Genomic DNA, 19,513 nt, shown 5'->3' with positions numbered 1-19,513 from the left:
ATTATCTCATTCTCTGCATCCGAGAAGGGTGGGTGTAGGCTGTGGTACATTATTCCTGAAAGACAATACAAGGGGAACACATTACAGGATCAGATATGTGGATGTTTACTATGTAGAGATACAGCAAGAGCAAAATGGCTGGCACTGTCCTCTGCTTGATCACACATGGTATAACCCACAGTGTGACAACATACTAAATTTGTGGATACAACTGTGATAGTACCACTACCATGGTATTCCCTGTGTGCCATGACAGCTTCTGCTATATGATCATACACCCAACACTCCACTCCACTGTGGTGTGTCCCCTATGGCCAACCGCACAATAATATGTCATAGAAGCAGAGCTTGACAAATAGTAGTGTGCTATAACAACCACTATATAGGGACAGTCTGACAACACCAGTGTGCCACACTGACAAAAGACAATGTCACACTGATGTATTGTACATCCCCAGTAGGTGCAATTCAGCAGGGTATCAATGACATGTCATTACCACAGGTCTATGACTGGCTTACTGCTGTAATCCCTATTCCCCATACCTCTATCCTCTTATCTGAATCCTTCTGTTGAACTGTGTGTCTGGTAAAGTTTCATAAAGGCGTGCTCTTTGTGAGTAAGGTCTCATACAGAATGGTTCCCCATAGCCAGCTGCCTGCCTTTTAAACATGCACCCCATCAGCAGGTGACACCTCTAAACCAATATGTGGTTCTGAAATGCTAATTGCAGCCAAAGCAGCTGAATTGCACTATCATTAGCCAATGACAAGCAACCACTGTGGAATATATAAGGGCTTCATGTAGACCTGGACCCCCTTTCTTAGCTGTTGAACTGGACACTACTGGAGTGAGGAGACTACATCATCACAGAGGGTAGGTCTGTAGCAGAAATAATTACATAGAACTGCATGTACAACATGCTGCAGATGCTACTGCAGGTAGTAGACATAGGCAGAGAGTGTGACCACTTTGGAGGACAGAAAACTGTAGGTATATCTGTGCCAGCTGCGTCAGCCTTGTTGTAGAGGCAGTACCAGGTTGACTGTACTCTTTATACTCAAATTAAGGCATGCGTTTAAAGTAAGTATGTTAGGCAACTGTGTCAGTAACAGATTATTGGGTGACATATAGTACTGCTATACGAATATGTAAAGTGTGTTCCTACCTGCAGGCCTGTGATTTCATGCACTGAAAAGTGGTTATTTAATTTGCAATGCTTTGCATGGATAAATAGTGTATTAGTGATCCATTATTTGCTGTCTTCACAATAATATAATTGAAATGTAGCACAACACTGGATTTGAACCCAAGACTGTGTGTGGCAAAATGCACTGTATGCAAGTCATTTAACAGATTGAGTTACTAAGTCACTGCTACAGCAGGTGTCCTTGCAAGATATATGTGCACACATACAGGCTGTGACAAACATTTTCTACATCCATCAGTATATGCATGGCTTTATATGAATGTATTTCTGTACCAGAGTCCCAGTTGAACATGTATTTTGCCATGAATGCCTTAGCAGGTGACTTTCTACATGTTGCTGATAAAAGGGCACATTTACCTCCTATCACAGGGCTCAGTTACATCCATTATCCTGTGTTTGGCTGTTTAGTAGTGTACTATTGCACCAGAATCCAAGGTACACTCCCATTTTTTCCTATTGCTATTTATTCCAGTTTACACATTGTGGTGAGGCACGCAGCTCTGCTGAAACACGCCTAATGACTGTAATTGGCAATTGCTATGTTTTGTTTAAACTACCTGTTTTAATAAAGAGTTGCATGACATGGTGAGTTAATGCAGTGTGCTGCAGGTGTGATGGGCTTTGGCTCAAAACATGGCAGAGGTGTTTATTTTAAACATATGCCTTACAATGTTAGAAGCACATATAGTCATTATACCTCTATTTAGCTGAGCTTAGTGAAGCTGCATGACACATTGTGTTGCACAGCACCATGCTAAAAAAATATAAAGAAAAGAAAATAGGAAAGTGGTGAAATGAAGGCAAGCAGGGCGAAAAACATATTGAAAGGCAGGGATGGATGTGCAGGAAAGAAGCATAGCTATCTATTTCCTGTACAGCAATAACTGTACACTTTGACAGAATAGTACATGAATTTGGATTCTCAAACCCCAGAGAGATGGGTGAGGACAACATAACTGCATTGTCAAGCAAGTTGCACTGAAGTATGTGTGTCCAGTGGACACATGTGCGAAATGTAGAGCTATGTATGGGACAATATTTTGTTTTGGGGACAGGTGCCCATTTATTTTTTAAGATGAGAGTGGAATGTTGGGGAAGGGACATTGGTACATGTGGGGGAGGTAAGCTGGGTAGGTGTAGATGTATTTGCAAACAGAAAAGACAGACAAGAAAGCAGACAGGGGCAGTATGTGACACATAAGGGGGAGTGAACACCTTTGACAGGGAGGGTGTTGTGGAATCCAAGTCCCATGTGCTTCTAGACAGCAGCAGCATGACTCACATCCCTACCCATGGGACTGCAGGCACTGCTCCTTCACTGCCCCGAGGGTGCCTTTGCTGAAGGGTGGACACTAGGGCGATGCTGCTACACCAGGTCAGCCAGCATGTCCTAGATCTGGTACAGGCATTGGTCATAGCCTCAGTGGACTATCCTGCATCCCAGGACTGGTAGCAAAACCAGGTGATTACTATCCCTCTGCCACCACTCCCAAAAGAGACTGGACCCTGTCACCTGGGGTAGTACTACCCAACACAGCAGGTAGTGCAGAGACAGCACAGTGAGCACCACCAGTCTGGGTCCCAGACGTGCTGGGACCTTATGCCACAGCTGGTTGAGGCAAGGTAGGGGTATTAGCTGAAACCGGCCTACCTTGAAGTGCTGTGGTACATGAGGTAAAGCAAGAAGTTACGGGTTAGTAACAACCAAACCTATTTTAGCATTAACAGAATGGAACATCATAGTTATTAATCCAAATACATACTAATATATATTATGTGCAACACAACATAATGTAATATAACAGTCAGTATGAGAACAGCATGTCAGTATGAAGTAAACCATAAGGCCAACAAAACAGTTAGTTTAACAAAATATGTTAATATTGAATCATAATAAAACATAACAATAATCAACCACCTTTTCCAAAATATAGTTAGTTTAACAAGATATGTTAATATTAAATCATAACAATACATTGCAGTAATGAATACATTAAGATAAGGGGTGGGGAGCGAGAGAGAAAAACATTCCATTAGTGACATTGCAGATGATATCTCTGACAACACTGGTTATACTTACTTCTACAGGTATGTACTGACAGTTGTGATTTCAGTGACTGCAATTCTCCTATAGCTGTTATAGCACATACATACCTCTCTACCTGATAGCATGGGACAATAAGGGCCAAGCACTAACAAATGCAGATACAGAACTACTCAGAACGGTTTCACATAATGAGGACTTTTATTACTACCAGGGTGTTCTGTAAACAGAATTGTTAATACATTGCATTCCAGGTAAACATTTATCTGGTAAACAGGTGACAGACAGATTAGTCAGTTTTTATTACATTACGAGAAATTGTGACACTTGAGAGGCATGTTTGTGTACACTAATTAATCCAGACAGCTGGCATGGCTTAATTGGTAGGCATGGGAGTAGAACCCAATAGCTGTGACTGCAGGGGATATCTGCAAATAATTAAAAAATTGACTGCAACAGCATAGTGCAGACATGCAAGAGATACAGACATACTGGGATTACAGTTTTATTTCTGAATCAACCATGCTGGTAAACATATTCTTGCTATTGAGTGTAACATTCTGTGAGATCTAAACACAATATCTGCACATAATATGGGCTAACTCACCCACAACATCTTTGTGTTCTTAAAGAGGAGAAATTGTGAGCATTACATGACTGATACTGAAAATTACTGTTACATAACACTGGATTCAAACCCAGAACTGTGTGTTACAAAATGTACAGTGTACATTGAATTTGACACACTGAGCTACTGAGGCACTACTGACTTCAGGTTGACTGATACTTACCTAGAAATCACGTGGAAACATACTATGAATTGTGCAAAACAAAACAAGCTACAGGACTTTCCTCTAGCATTCTAGTACTGTTACAGTGTTATACTAGACTGCAGTGACAATAAAACACACATGCATGGTATACACCTATACTGCATATATTACTACAGCTTTATTCTACTTTAAATAATACTGGTGAACACATATCATTGTTATTGGTTTGAAATATCTGTGAAGTCCACACACAATATCTGGCCATGGAGTGGGCTACCTCACCCATATACCTTTATTACCTGAAGTCTGTGGAAGACAGAGCATTATGTGACCAGTATTGACCTAGAGACAAGCTTGAACAGTACTATACATTAAGCAATAGTTTGCAGCCATTAGATTTGCATTCTACAGCTATTACAGTGCTGTACTTGACGGCAGCAACCTTACCTTACAGATTCACTGTATACAGTTCTACTGCAATTATTATGAAAAGACAACTTTGATGTACACCATTTTCCTTGCTGTTATTGGTATAATTTCTTGTTTTATTGAACTACAGCTCTAATTCCACATTAATTGCACTACAGACTTTATTGTATATACTTTATTGCAGTTAATGCTTTACTCTTTCTTGCTTATTGCACTGCAGTTGGCATGATACATCCATACTCACCACGCTCATGGTGCAACCTGGCTAGGTGCTCAGCATGAGACTTGACATTGCAAGCTCTCTCAGCTGCAGCTGTTGGGAGAGAAGCACACCATTATGCATACCAGTTTTGCAGACATTCAGATTACATATTGGTAAAACAGAGGAAACATTACTTACACATTTGTGGAGCATTCCCTGCCTTCACTTCTTGGACCCAGGTGCCCAAGGTTCCCCTCTTTCACCTTTTCAGGTCATCATGGTAGTGATGACACTGCTCACCTGTACAGGGGATACGAGAAACACTGGTGACTTCTCTGGTCAGCCATTCCCAGGCCTCCACCTTACACATAGAATCCTGGAAACTGCCCTGCAGCAGCCTATCAGCATGCTTTTTGACAAGGAGCCCAACCATGTCCCTGGACTCCTGAATGCCCCACCGCTGCACCTGAAAGAGCACACCTTCTCCAACGCCACCAGCCATATCGACAGATGCTTGAACTCCAATGGATTCTGCAGACTTCCTGCCTAGTGTGCTTAATATAGGCTGTTTTTCGACCCTTACACATCATTCAGCAACTTTCAAAAAAGAGCTGCATTGCTTAGTGGTGCACAAACCAACCAAGCAGAGCTGAGCAGCATGCAAACATGCACAATCATTGTTTAAGCAAAGCTGACCACTGTGCAAACATTGGCAGCCATTACCATGTTTATGCAGTGCTTAGCAAATTTGAGAACAGTTGCACAGAGAACAGTGAGGCAATATTTTAAAACTGTGTCCGTAACGTGTGCAGTCAAAATACAGACATATTCTGACTTCTGTGTATTTGAACCCAGGACCTACTACACATATAGCCATAACTCTACCCATTTAGCTATGTGGATATTGAGAAATCTGGTAGACCTTCACATATACCACTGAGCTACCTATTAGCAGTGCTGAGCAGTGTGCCGTGCCATGCAAACATGCTTAAACACACCAATAATTAAATAATTAATTACATCCGGTTTCTATTTTTAGATAAAGCAAACTTGCTCAAAGGAGCATGTATACATAAAACAAAAAAGAAAAAAGTGTCAAAACGCTGAGTAATCCACAAACTGGTAGGAAGGAGAACAAAAGAACTGTTTATTCACAGACTAAGCTCGTTCACCCAATGTCCATAGTGCATCATCAGAGTGAATTAACACAAAAAACTCTACATTTATACAACTCTAAAATACAACACGTCCACTACTAATTATAAAATACTGTACCAATTAATTCTTAAAAAATATAGTTAAAAACAATTGAACACACTAATAAATGTACTATAATATTAAATGACTGGATGACTAAATAAAAATATATATAACCATGCACAAATGAATATAAATATACATAAATATGTGCAAATCCTGCTATAAATAAATAAGTTAAGTTAAAAAACTTGACTAACAGAAGTGTACCAAGGAAACATATATATATTTTAAACCTGCATATGTGACATTACAAAAGGGGGGGTGTTATTATAAAAGAGACATTGTTTCTAGTGGTCACCTTAAACCTGCAATGCTCTTAACTTCAATACAGAACTTAATGATATATTATCATTAATACCTGGAGATATAGTGCCATTTGCCCTCAACTGCCATTCTAACTCCAAATTCTCTAGGTATAGGTTAACATCTAAAATGGTCAACAATTCTGTCAATAATAAAAAACAAGAATTTATTGAAACCCTCACATTTCAATGAATGATTATAAAATGCACTTTCCTGCTTACTTTTTTAATGTCCCTTACATGCTCTAGTATTCTTTCAATTTTCTAGTGGTTTTACCCACATAGAACACTGAACAGGTCAAACATGTAGCTATATAGACCACCATCCTAGTATTACAATTACAATTGCCTGGACTAGGTATCGAACATTGGTACCCCTCTACCATTACATATGGCCATGTGTTAATAAACTTACATGCCTTACACATGTTACACTTAGACATCCTAGATACCATCCTTTTCTTGTTACATGTTTTTTTCAAACAGATTCATAAGGTTGACACCTCTAGAAAAAGTCACTTTAGGGGCCAATGCTAACATATTTTTAATGTCAGGACTTAAAATCTGGTTCCATGAATTGTTGACCATAGTCCGTATTTGTATAGCTTCATAATTAAAAGGCAATACTAAAGATGTATCATAATCTATCACCTTTAATTTTGTGAATGTAGTCCCTGTGTTGGTATGCAAGATAGGTAAAAATGTTTCTTTTCTTTTTCTACATACTTCATTCCTAATTTTAATCAGTAACTTGTTGGGTAATCTCTTTCTTGAAAAATACCTACAAGAGTATACATTTCCTGTTCAAAATCACTTTCACTACTTGTCAATCTTGAAATCCTAACCAGAATTATTGACCATTTTAGAGAGGGTGATGTTAACCTATACCTAGAGAATTTGGAGTTAGAATGGCAGTTGAGGACAAATGCCACTATATCTCCAGGTATTAATGATAATATATCAAGTTCTGTATTGAAGTTAAGAGCATTGCAGGTTTAAAGTGACCACTAGAAACAATGTCTCTTTTATAATAACACCCCCCCCCCTTTTTGTAATGTCACATATGCAGGTTTAAAATACATATATATTTCTTTGGTACACTTCTGTTAGTCAAGTTTTTTAACTTAACCTATTTATTTACAGCAGGATTTGCACATATGTATGTATATTTATATTCATTTGTGCATGGTTATATATCTTTTATTTAGTCATCCAGTCATTTAATATTATAGTACATTTATTAGTGTGTTTGAATGTTTTTAACTATATATTTTTAAGAATTAATTGGCACAGTATTTTATAATTAGTAGTGGGCGTGTTGTATTTTAGAGTTGTATAAATGTAGAGTTTTTTGTGTTAATTCAATCTGATGATGCCCTATGGACATAGGGTAAAAGCGCTTAGTCTGTGAATAAACAGTTATTTTGTTTTCCTTCCTACCAGTTTGTGGATTACTCAGCATTTTGACACTTTTTTCTTTTTTTGTTTAATGTGTACATGCTCCTTTGAGCAAGTTAGCTTTATTTTGTGTTTTGTGGCATTCGTTTGGGTTACCACCACCGAGTATGGAGGGACTACTTAAGAAACTAGAAGAGATTCTTCTGCTGCTCAAACAGCAACAACCTATGTTGAATGCCCATGGTTCAGACCAGATAAATCTGTCTGATTCTCAGGCTGAACTACTAACACTACATTCCACACCAGGGACTTTAGGACTTAGTGTCTATAGACCAGAGGTGAACAACCGGTTTAAAAACGATAGTCGGATGAATTCAACAAGTGGATCATTGTTGAATTTTAGTTCAATAATGAAATTACCAGAATTACAGTCTACGGACCCCCATTTGAGAAGTTGTTAAGAAAGTTCAAAGGTCTGCAAGCTGACAATCTTTACTTAATATGTTCACTGGAACTAAACCAAGTGCCGGAAGGCTTAACAATGTGGAAATTTCCCAATGAGACAGAGACAGGATCGATCATGCATGGTGAGTTATTGGAGCTTTTTGACTGCACTGGGTTAGACCTAGTGTGGATTATTATTAGAGAAAAAGATCGCAAACTGTGTGTATTAGAAAATAAATAACTGAAATAAACAACAGTTTAAATAGTGACTTGCTGTTTGAACCTAACAAGCATATATACCATTCTATTTTTTTTTTTGTTGAAACAGACAAATATATGAAAGAAAATTTAGTCAGAAAACAAAAGAAAATATTAAGAGATACTAATGATTAATCCATAAAACTGTTTACCCTTTACCTAGTAAGCATGCTAAGGAACAAAATGGTTTGGCTAACAGTTCTGAAGATGAATTTAACAGTGACAATGAGCCATCAACTGAGACTGTTAACAATGATTTTTTAGAACAGCCTCCACTCCCAAGAAGGTCCAAGGGAATACAGAACAAACAACAGAGACAATGGGGGGGGGCAAGCGAGGAATTCATTCTACCAACAACACCAATGGAGGAACAAGGTGTTAGTGACATTATGCTGAATGGACATAGTTCTAACTATGAAGGTCATTACAATGATGTGGTACCTGTTGACCAATTTATATGTGACTGTATTTCTAAGAATGGTTTTAATGTGTATAATTGTTCGCAGCACACCATAAGTGAAGTGCATATGACCTTGTTTAGTAAAGGTTTTTCATTTGTGCCAAGTTTTAAGCAAGATGTTGCTAAAGTATTAACTAATTTTAAACTTTTTATTAGACAATTAAACCTGAAGTTATATTTTCATGACAAACAGAAGTCAGTTGTACCTTATGTTACACAGCTAAAAAGGAAAAGTACATTTGTCCCACCAAGTAATTTACATGTAGCTGCATTTGAGACTGTTTGTGAAAATGAAATAAGATGTATTCTTAAGAATTCAGGAAAACACCAGGAGTACAATTTAACAAGAGATGAAAGGAATGTGTTGAAACAACTAAAAGAGCATAACCAGGATAGAGTTATGAAGCCTGACAAGGGTGGGGGGTTGTTTAGATGGATCACCAGGATTATGTATGTAGAATTTATGAGTTGTTAAATGACACTGAAATGTATGAGAGGGTCTCTATTAATGAGATGAGGAGAGCATATAGTAAAATTGATTGGGTCTTACATGATTTTGTAACCCAGAATGTGCTTGATTATGCAGAGTACAAATATATGACTGTGGATTTCCTAATAACACATAAGATATTTGGAATTCCAAAAATCCACAAAGATTTACACACACACCCCCCATTTAGACCCATTGTCTTTGCGACTGGCTCAAAAACTGAGGCTATAGCGGCATACATAGACTTCTGGTATAAAAATTGTGTACAGTATTATAAACACATTTTAAAGGATTTGTGACACTGTTTAGAAATCTTAAGGGGCACTTCCATTAACGATGACTTTTTATTTGTTAGAGCTGATGTCACACGTACCCGTGGTGGTGGTGCTGTGGTAGCATTGTCGCCTCACAGTAAGACGCTGTCCGGTTCGATTCTCAGCTAGAGCGTCTTCTGTGTGGAGACATGCGTGAATGGGCGTACCTTCATTGAAGGTTGTGCATCAGGCCTGGCAAGCCGGTACGTAAAAATCAACTGCCAATCATTAGTGGACCAGAGTTCCGCTGTGGCGACCCCTAACCGGTAAAAAGCCAAAAGACACAAACAAACAGTTGATGTCACACATTTATTCACCTCTATACCGCACAATCAAGGCTTGGTGCTTTTTGGAGATGCCCTGTTTGGCAAAGAGGGAATGCACAATGTGAAAAGACAGCTTTTAGTTGATTTGATGGAACTAGTGTTATAATTTCCTACTATATAAAGGTGAAGTTTTCCATCAAAAAAGGGGTGTAGCCATGGAGGCAAAATGTGTGCCCATATATGCTAACCTGGTATTAGCTAAATGGGAGGAAAACTGTTTTTGAACACAACTTGCATGGTAAAGTGATTACATGGTTAAGATTCCTTGATGACATACTGATCTTATGGCGAGGTTCTGTAGGTGAGCTTGAATAATTTATTAGTTATTTAAATTCTACAATGTCATGTTTGAACTTTACATATAAAAGTTGGTAATGAGAGCATTGGCTTTCTTGACATTACACTAACTTGGGATAAAAATGATAAGAAATTCATTTCTAGAGTGCATAGAAAGAAAACATACTCTAATTCCGTCCTACATTACAACAGTTGTCACCCCAACCATCAAAAAAAGAGTGCAGTAAAAGGCCAAATTGTTAGGATTTCAAGATTGACAAGTAGTGAAGGTGATTTTGAACAGGAAATGTATACTCTTGTAGGTATGTTTCAAGAAAGAGGTTACCCAAACAAGTTACTGATTAAAATTAGGAATGAAGTACATAGAAAAAGAAAAGAAAAATTTTTACCTATCTTGCATACCAACAATGGGACTACATTCACAAAATTAAAGGTGATAGATTATGATACATCTTTAGTATTGCTTTTTAATTATGAAGCTATAGAAATACGATCTATGGTCAACAATTCATGGAACCAGATTTTAAGTCCTGACATTAAAAATATGTTAGGATTGGCCCCTAAAGTGACTTTTTCTAGAGGTGCCCACCTTAAAAATCTATTTGAAAAAACATGTAACAAGAAAAGGATGGTATCTAGGATGTCTAAGTGTAACATGTGTAAGGCATGTAAGTTTATTAACACAAGGCCATATGTCATGGTAGAGGGGTACCAACGTTTGATACCTAGTCCAGGCAATTGTAATTGTAATACTAGGATTATAAATTACACCAACACTCGAGTCCAACAATAATTCAGCTCTAAAATCCACTTTATTCATCTAACTACATACTTCATTCAGAGAACACTCCTTACACATTCAAACATTTTTATACTACATTCAAAACAACAATTCAACCAGCATATAATTAAACTATGTAGTAATGTAAAATAAGAGTCTATTTCACAATATTAGTATAGTATATATGGTACTGATCACTGATGCGCTTCTAATACATCAACACACATTATAATAATATATATTACATTCAAATAATGATATATATTACATTCAATTTATAAATCCTTTTAAAAATCTATTAAAATTTAAATAATTCCTGGTGGTGAAGTTGCATTCAATATCTAACCTCTTTCTCTCCCAGAGTATGCTTGATACTCCCACCTCCAATATTGCAAACTTGAAAGTATTGCAATTGTCTAAATAGGGCATTCTCTCATCCCTTTCTTTATAGCATATACAAATGCTCATAAATCTATTTTTCAATTTTCTTCCTGTTTGACCCACATAAAATATTTTACTGGGTGGACAGCCAGATAATATATATATTAGTAGTATCAATTGCCTTCGACATAGTGTAAAAATATTTTACTGGTATTATGCAACTGCACCTCCTGGTCCTCCATTGATTACAGTGTCCACATTTCCATGTACTGTTGTCACTTATTTAACCCCCTTTATATTGTGTTCAAATTTATTCTTAAGGTTAAACCCCACACTATTAACAAACTTGGGTTCATTACCTAATAATGTGTTTTATATCCTCAGTATAATATTTAATGCCCCACATTTTATAAATACATCATCACTACTAAAAATAACTTCATGCTCCCAGTAGGAGAACCATATTAGCATAAATAGGGCATTCATAATATATAAAATTATTGTCTATTAACTTGATAAAATAAAATAGAATTTATGAGCATTGCATGCTATAAAAAAAAAAATGGATGACAATGCCCCCCTTTAGACACATGACGGATAGTTCCAATTGCAATACTTTCAAGTTTGCAATATTGGAAGTGGTGAAGGTATCACAAAGAGGTGGGAGTATCAAGCATACTCTGGGAGAGAAAGAGGTTAGATGGCAAATATTATTGAATGCAACTTCACCACCAGGAATTAATGAATATATTACTATTAAACCTATATTGTTGAATAAGGTTTAAATTTTAATAGATTTTTTAAAAGGATTTATAAATGTATAATAAGCTTTTATAAGTAAATCATTATTTGAATGTAATATATATCATTATTTGAATGTAATATATATTATTATAATGTGTGTTGATGTATTAGAAGCATCAGTGATCTCAGTAGCATATATACTAATACTAATATTGTGAAATAGGAACAGCAGACTCTTATTTTTACATTACTTTTACATAGTTTAATTATATTCTGGTTGAATTGTTGTCCTGATTGGTGTATTAATTAGTTTGAATGTAGTATAAAAATGTTTGAATGTGTAAGGACAGTGTTCTGATGAAGTCTATGTAGTTAGATGAAAGCGCTTAACCTTGTAATAAAGTGGATTTTATACAAGTTATTCAACTGGCAACGTATTTCATTCACCCCTTAGTGAATTCTGTTATACTTGTAATACTAGGATGGTGGTCTATATAGCTACGTTTGACCTGTTCATCATTCTATGTGGGTAAAACCACTAGAAATTTGAAAAAAAAGAATATTAGAGCATGTAAGGAACATTAAAAAAGTAAGAAGGAAAGTGCACTTTATAATCATTCAGTGAAATGTGAGGGTTTCAATAAGTTCTTGTTTTTTTATTATTGACAAAATTGTTGACCATTTTAGAGAGGGTGATGTTAACCTATACCTAGAGAATTTGGAGTTAGAATGGCAATTGAGGACAAATGCCACTATATCTCCAGGTATTAATGATAATATATCATTAAGTTCTGCATTGAAGTTAAGAGCATTGCATATTTAAGGTGACCACTAGAAACAAAGTCTCTTTTATAATAACACCCCCCCCTTTTTGTAATGTCACATATGCAGGTTTAAAATACATATATGTTTCTTTGGTACACTTCTGTTAGTCAAGTTTTTTTAACTTAACTTATTTATTTATAGCAGGATTTGCACATATTTATGTATATTTATATTCATTTGTGCATGGTTATACATATTTTTATTTAGTCATCTAGTCATTTAATATTATAGTACATTTATGTGTGTTCGATTGTTTTTAACTATATTTTTTTAAGAATTAATTGGCACAGTGTTTTATAATTAGTAGTGGGCGTTTTGTATTTTAGAGTTGTATAAATGTAGAGTTTTTTGGTGTTAATTCACTCTGATGATGCCCTATGGACATAGGGTGAAAGCGCTTAGTCTGTGAATGAACAGTCCTTTTGTTCTCCTTCCTACTAGTTTGAGGATTACTCAGTGTTTTGACACTTTTTTCTTTTTTCTATTTTTAGATGTCTTGCAGATGATGGTTATGTATGTATGAGCTCTGCTTGGCTTAGCTGTACTCCACACCATGCCGCACAAATGCCAAATAAAAAAAAAAAAACACATAAAATGTCATTATGCTTATTAATTACATCCAGTTTCTATTTTTAGATGTCTGGAAAGTGTCAGCAGTCTACATGTGAGCACAGGTTGGCATTGCTGTGCTCCACACTGCGTAAACATGCACTTTTAAAATAAATAAATAGAACAGACAACACTGGCTCAATATCTGTGTTACATGGCTCTCCCTCAGCAGCAAGCCATCATTAATATACATGACATGCTATTAAGGGGGGACAGTGGCCGTGTACATGGATACATTCAGTGTAAGTTCTATATGCCTATACTAAGTTTGTTAAATCCTGGGGTGTATCATCAGAGAGAATATTGTTACTGACATTGAATTTCTACCTTGCTTACTGTGATTTATTAAATTATTACCTAAAGCTTCTTGTTAAGCTAAAGTTTTAACTTTATTATAATCCTTATTAATACTATATTCAATATACTGACATCTCACAAACATTTTGTGTAAAAACAGTTTTTATTTTATATTTTTATCTTTTTTTGGTTTCTCAGTCCTTGACTGCATCCAGTTTGATTCTTCAAGCACTTATGTTGTGTCCAAAATACAGAAGCTCAGTCTTTCTAAAGCAACATTTGTCTTGTTGCAATATTAACCTTGTGTTTTTAATGGTTTGGAGCACTGTGTCTAACCTTAAATCTTCTGTCACTTTGTCTTGACCCAACATAAGTATGTCATGTCTGAAAAACACTATACATTTAAGGCCTTTTAACAAATTGCACATTTTATATTGAAAGATTTCAGGCACTGAGGTTACATCAAATAATAGCCTCTTGAAACCGAACTTTCCCATGCAGGCAATAAAGGTTGTCGTCTTTTGGTTATTTTTCTCAAAATCCACTGGAAACGTAAGGCAGAAAACACTTACTAGCCTGAGTGCTACATGTTCTTGTTTATGTAAACTGAACGTTTCTCACATGACAGCAAAATTAAGCTTCTTTAGATGAACACACACACACACACACACACACACACACACACACACACACACACACACACAGACACACACATATATATATATATATATATATATATATATATATATATATATATATATATATAAATATATCCATGCACTGCCATTTTCTTTGAGATCACTGGTGCAAACCTTTCAGTCAGTTCAGTTACACTTTCTATTATACAAGTACTTACACGTTTCTGATTACTGCCTCTACTTTACACAGCATAAGGAATGGCATTCTTCAGGGAACTGTCAAAGCATACGGAACATTTGGCTTTAATTTAATCTTTAATGGTTTACAATTAAACATACTAACTTCACAAATTAAACCCACACTGACATAGTCACCCCACCAAAGTTGTGCATGCCAAAGCCTTTCTAAGTAGATTATTTATATATACAACATCTGACACTCAAACCTAAAACTCAGAATTGTGCCCTTTCTACTCAGATATGGTTAGAAATCTACTGATGTCACTTTGTTTGCCTCTAAACAGGTTTCTTCATTTTTGTTTTGTATGTAGAGTCACAGCCAAGGTGTGCAAAACTGTAAAGTGGTACTTGTGGTATTTGGATGCCTAATGAATTCAGTACAGACACTGATAATGTAGTCTAACTTCCATGTGTTATATATTCAGACTGAACTTTCTAGAAGTGCGGTGATTAGCATTTGAAGACATAGCTCACAGTTCTATATTATGCTTCTAAAATACATAGATGTCAATATAGATATAGATAGCTATATGTATAATATGCAGTCTAAGATGTGGTATACATTATCTTAAATTAATTAATCAAAATTAACAATATTTCTATACAAAGTATATACTTTGCCATTTATATCAAAATAATACATTCTGAACATATTCAAAGGGATACTTTGCATAACTGAAACCTTTCAGTCTTTGTCATTAATATTAACTCTTGAGCAGTCCATACATTTCTCTAGTTTCTTCAAGTGCTCGCTATATCGACAATATTTAATTTATACAGGACATCGGATCTTCCATGAATGGCAGGTCTTGCTGTATCAGTTTTACTTTATAACGTAACTGCAGGAATCCCTCTCACAGCCAGCACTTCTTAACTGCCACAATTTTCACAGTCGTTATTTTATTGTGATAGGAATCTTTGCTGGATTTCAGTTTTTTATGTATTTTTCATGCACAGATGTCTGCAAATATGTCTGTGTTTTTTTTTTTCCTATACAGCTTTCTGTATTTTACTTTAGCAGCATATGGTCTCTTTTGCTTCTTTACTACCTACTTCACCTTGAGATAGTAGATTTCCATTTCCTTTTATATTCTTTGCCTCTGACCAGCAAAGTTGATAGTTATTTGTAGGTTCTTATCATATTAGTATCATTGTAGTAGTTCTGTCTCTTCTGATTTCACCATATAATTTCCTGAACTGTGTGATTTTAAGGAATCAGTAATGCAGTTCAGGTAAGCAATTTGTTTTTAAACCTTCCATCCACAAATGAGTTAGTGAGGCACTATCTTCCAAAATGAGGCAACAATCTTTATAGATTTTATTACAGCTTTCTCATGACATATTTTCAGTGCTTGTGCAGTTCTTTTTTTCACATTCCCTGTTGGTTGTGGATAATGTGTATTGGATATTATATGTTGCTAAATTCCTGGCATACATGTACACAACATCTGAATTCCTTACTTTTGTATTGAAGACCACTGTCAGATATGACAACATTAGATATCCCCTGTCTCCAGAATATAGACTTTGATGCACTAATCACATATGCACTTGTGTCTATCAGATTGATTATTTCAGGGAATTTATAATAACAATCCACTCACATAAGATACTTGGCAATTTAGAACAGGGTATGCTATCATTTCTTTCTTTGAGCATAGTTGCAGTATGCATTTATTTGTTATACATAGTGCTTTTCAGCACTTTTTGCTCCATTTTGCTCAACATTCTAGGGTAATAGGGCATGCATGATGATATCAAATTAGATCTCACAGGACCCAGCTCTACCAGTCACACCATACTTCTAGCCGACCACATTGGTAGCTTAGCACAGAAACAATATTTTTAAATGTTTTGTGATGGGTCTGTACTCCTGCATCCCAGTGTGTATGTTCTGCCCAATCTCCAAACTCTAAACATACTACCTCAGATGATGCACCAACTCAGAAAAGGGACAATAACTTAATTTTTCAGAAAAAAGGGGCAATAACTTAATGTTATAGTCATATTGCAGACTTATCAGTTAAAGTCACTGTCCATTGAACTATTCAAAATTATGTCTTTTGTTTTGCAGGGTGGCAAGCCCCACCCCATCACCAATGTGGGTGGCCCCATACTCTCTGATACTTATTTGTACTAACTCTGAGATCTCACAGTCCCCAGGGAAGAGGCATATTTCCTAACCCCTGGAGTTGCTGATCTTATACACCTGCCAGCCATTTGCTTTGTCAACCAGAGTGTATTGACAAAACAGATGCCGGCATAAGCCACATTCAGCTAAAACCAAGTTCAACTACACACACACACAGACACACACACACACACACACACACACACACACACACACACACACACACACACGCACACACATGCACAATTATCATGCCAGTGAATTAATTTAGGAAAACTTCTTGATTTCTCAGAGGACAGTAAACCTGTACAACTATAAAACTCACATAGGTAACCTCAACACATTCAAAACATTTCAACAACAGAGACTTGACAAGATTACATCTAAATTGTCCTGTCAGTAAAGAGTTATGTGAGCTACTCAGAGGGGAGGATCAATCAGAAATGGGACAAAACCTTAGATCACTGGCTTTATGCATTGCTTACTGGTTTCTTACTCATATGCAAAACATCTACACAGAACAAGACTTTATAGTTAATGACCAATATGAGGTCATACATCTATGAATGGGCTACAAATCGATCATTTATCTGTCTGCTTGACAATATTTGACATACAGTTCATAAAGATGCAGAGGATAAGTTGGAGGAAAAAAATGTTACCACCCAGGGTAAAGAGGGTGCAAAGCTGATTGCTGGGTAGGAATAATTACAGGCTGGTTATCAACAGGCTCGGTAGGTTGTCAGGACTTTAACTGCTGGCAACATTTGGCGTACCCGATGGAACTTGAACCTGATCATTGCTGAGCTTGGTGTGTGTGTGTGTGTGTGTGTGTGTGTGTGTGTGTGTGTGTGTGTGTGTGTGTGTGTGTGTGTGTGTGTGTGTGTGTGTGTGTGTGTGTGTCTGTGTGTGTCTGTGTGTGTCTGTGTGTGTGTGTATTGGCTTGAGAATTTGATCAGTTTGGCTAGGTGAGTACAGGCGACAGGACAATTAATGCTTACAAATTGTGTTTAAGGAGCCAAAGAGCAAGTGTTATCTCCAGCTGTTAGATTTCCAGAGCAGAAAACTATGACCAGTCCTACAAAGATATGTATGGTGTTGTTCTTCTGTCAGATTAATAGGAGTACAGCTACTCCTGAAACATGGGGACTTAGCAGTCATGTGTGGCTTATAGACACACAGATTCATGTCATTAGTTTTAATATGCGTTCCCTTGAGGAAGCAGTGGAACATATTCTAGTCTTAGCTTGTGATTCACTCTCATAGTGGGTTATACCTAACACACACATTCATGAATTTTAACCATTACCTATCCCTTCTATGAAATATTCAGTATATAACTACCCTCTGTAGATAGTGGGTGCCACGCTGTACTGATGGCATCCCTGCCATTATTCATACTATAGATTCCTTGTATTACAAAGATATTTTTGGGAGACTATAGTTTTTCTATTTCATATTATAAAACATACACAAGTTGTACCCATTTTCTCTTAATGTCTGCAGAATCATACAAATTCCCAGGTGTTTCCAGATGATCAGAAATGGAATATCAAATTATTTTCACTACCCACCAGGTTAAATACTATTAATCCAGGCCATGTTTACTCGGATATAAAATTTCCACTTTGGACAAAATCCCAACTGGTCTATTTGTGTGTGTTTTCCTTTTTGCTAGTTTGTAGATACCTAAAGTAATACAGCAACTTCACTTCAAGTCAGGTTGTGGACCATGTAGTATGTTAAATTTGGGAGCCTCTCTCTCTCGCTCTCTCTCTCTCTCTCTCTCTCTTTCTTTCTCTCCCCCTCCCCTTCTAAATACTAAATTATTATCATTGCATTGGCAGCATTATTTCAGTAGAAACCATAAACAATAAGTGTATAACAACTGTTACCTCAATCTGTATCTGCAGTAGGAACTTAAAGGGCACCACAGCACACAAGGGAAGCAGGAGCAATCAGGTCTCAGGTCAGGCAAGCAAGAATTGGAGGAAAAAAATATTGTCTAAATACTACAAAGGAGAGAATGTTAGTATTCCATAGCTTTACCAAGTCATGATCCAGCTACAACAGATAATTTTGACTTAGAAGAAATATATAGGAAAGTCAGATAAACATTAAATCTCCACTACCAGCTCACTCTGTCCACCTGCTGACTGTTGATGGAAATACAAAAGATACTAGACAGGTGTTATCAACTATGAGGGTGAAAACCTAGTTTTTGAAAGCCAGACTTGTAGATTTTGAAGGTAGAAGTTAGAGGAAAAAACATAAGGCTCACCGGATTGCCTGAAAGAGAGAAAGCATCAGACTGCATTGCGTTCAGTAAAGCCAAAACGTCAGAATGGACAATGATCCTGGTGTCAGAAATTCATATTGATAAGGCACATAGAGGGTTTATCCATCACATGTTAATGTATTAAATGCTCAGGCCAATTGTAGTGCATTTTGAAACATATGCCTTGAAGGATAGGGCATTCTAGGTCTTTGGAAAAATTATTCATCTCAGAGAAAGTCACATCTTTCATGATCAAGATTATTCTCTTGAAGCTCATATGAAACTCATAACTTTTCAAGTAATTTCTAGGATTTTCCACCAAAAAAGGATGCATTCTGTCTGATTTGTCTGACAATGCATAAAGTTCGGCCACCTGGTGATTCA

The sequence above is a fragment of the Protopterus annectens genome, chromosome 7.part0 (assembly GCF_019279795.1).
Source record: "Protopterus annectens isolate FY-2018-M chromosome 7.part0, PAN1.0, whole genome shotgun sequence".
NCBI classification, from domain to species: domain Eukaryota; kingdom Metazoa; phylum Chordata; order Ceratodontiformes; family Protopteridae; genus Protopterus; species Protopterus annectens.
Note: the sequence above shows the minus strand (reverse complement) of the source record.